Raw genomic sequence first — 2,356 nt, 5'->3', positions numbered from 1 at the left:
TCTGTTAGTCTATAAGGTGCCACAGGACTCTTTGTCGCTATCAATAAGAGGGGAGTACTGTCTAGTCAGCACAGCAAGGAATTACAAGAAAGGACTCCTGGATTCTGTTCTTGGTTCTGCCACTGACTTGCTGTGTGATCTTGGGCAAAACACTTAAATGCTCTGTCCTTCAGGTCGTTCTCATGTATAATGGAGATAATGGTTACCTGCTTCATAGAGATGTTTTGGGGCTTAGTTAAAGCTCTTTGAGAGCCTTGGGTGAAATAGGCCACAATGAAAATAGTAATCACACAGTAAGTGAGGTAAGGGAAAAGTACAGGAGCTGCCAGTCCTGTCCTGTATGCACCCACACTTTAAAGGATTTATCAGCAAGGAATGAATGACAGGTGCAGGTGAGGCAACACGCCTTGCAACGTGCAGTATATCACGTACGTACATGATGAGAGGAAGGGCTGCCACACAATGCTTTATGTTCACATTCATTTAATAAAACAACAATAATACCTAGCACTTACATGGCATATTATATTTTATAGCACTGCATGAACCCTTAATTAATCCATACAGTAATGCACTGAGTCCGTAAAAGAGTATTATCTTCTGTTACAGATGGTGAAATTGAAACACAAGAAGTCAGGGATTTGCCCAAGGCCACCTTAAGACACTACAATGTCGCAATGTTGCAATGTTGCAGCTGTGCCGCTGTAGTGCTTTAGTGTAGATGTTACCTATGCTAATGGGAGGGGTTCTCCCATCAGCATTGATAATCCACCTCCCTCAGAGGCAGTACCTAGGTTGACAGAAGAATTCTTCAATCAACCTAACACTGCCTGCACCAGCGGCTAGGTTGGCATAGCTACATCTCTCATGGGTGTAGATAGTTCACACTGCTCAAAACATATCCATGCCGATGTAAGTTCCCAGTGTAGACAAGCCCTGTGTCAGTAACTGAGCTGCAGTGAGAACTCAGGAGTTCATGGCTCCCATATTTAATTCAATAGACAATGTTGCCTTTCTATCAGCAAAGGTACTATGATCATCAGTGCTTGAAGTGAAGGAAGGAGTACTGCTGTGACCACACACTCCCAGGCCACAATCAACCCACAGATTCTTCTTTTCCTGCCACCCCACAACCTCACACATCAGTTCAGTCCCTTCTTGCTTTCCTGGCTCCATCATCCTGCTACCTGGGCATCTCATTTGTCTCTTCAGACCAGGCCAGTCACTTCCACAACTACCCACATTCAGCAGCAGACTGAGACCTGCAGGAAGGGATCTTAAGCTATGCCAGTGTAGTCTACGGTCCATGACTAGCACTCAGGATAGACTTCTAGGTATAGGATCTTCAGCCAGTCAGATCAGCCTCCTTCCCCACGGGCCATACTAGGGTATGGGCTCCCCAGGGAAGTATTCCCTTGTTAGCCCAGCCAACCATCTCTATGCTGCTGCCAGACCTAGACTTTTTATCTCTCCAGATGGCCTCCCTGCTCCACTACTGCTCACGCAAAAGTACCCCTTGATTTTCTGCTAGCTGAACCCTTGAGTGAACCATGTTTAATAAATGTGTTCTAGGACGGTTCACAGGGCCATCACCATCCTGAGCCATCACATACACACAGTCTCTGGACAGACAACCTAAACTCCCCACATATTTGCAGCACAGATTCAGCAACCACCTCCCATCCATCAAACTCTCTCTATAACACTCTCACACTAGTATCAACTTCCTGGATGCAACAATCAGCTTCAACAATGGAACCCTATGGAGAACTGTTTAAAAGAAACCCACTGATCACCACACTTACCTCCACAGTTCCAGAATCACCCCAGATACACCAAGAAATCTGTTATCTACAGCCAGGCATTCAGATACCACAGAATATGCACCAAGGAGAAAGTTCAGGATACACAATGAAACAGGGTTTCTAAACCAGCTCTGATTACATGACAAGTCCCATCCTAGGGGAATCAATTGGTCCCAGGGTAAAAGGCAGCAGGAAGCTTCAATAGATTAGATGTGGAGAGGGTAACTGAGACTGCAAGAAGCAGGAGAAAGCTCTCCAGGAAGTGAAGACTGACAGTAGACCCTGAAAGAGGAGGGAGGCTTTGCCCAGCTGAAACTGGGGTGAAGACTGTATACATTTGTGTTTTGTTTTGAAAGACTTTGTGTTGGACTGCCAGGAGAGAGACACTGTACTAGTGTTGAGGCTTGGAGGTCTCATGTGCACCTGAGGACTAAATAAATGGGGATCCCTTCTGGGGACTGTCTGAATAACTGTGTGAACTGTGAATTCTTAAAGGGCCCCTGAGCAGAAAGGATGGGCAAAAGAGACAGGGTGCATCGTGGAATAGCATC

Source organism: Gopherus flavomarginatus, chromosome 14 (assembly GCF_025201925.1).
Source record: "Gopherus flavomarginatus isolate rGopFla2 chromosome 14, rGopFla2.mat.asm, whole genome shotgun sequence".
NCBI classification, from domain to species: domain Eukaryota; kingdom Metazoa; phylum Chordata; order Testudines; family Testudinidae; genus Gopherus; species Gopherus flavomarginatus.
This window is presented reverse-complemented; position numbering follows the sequence as displayed.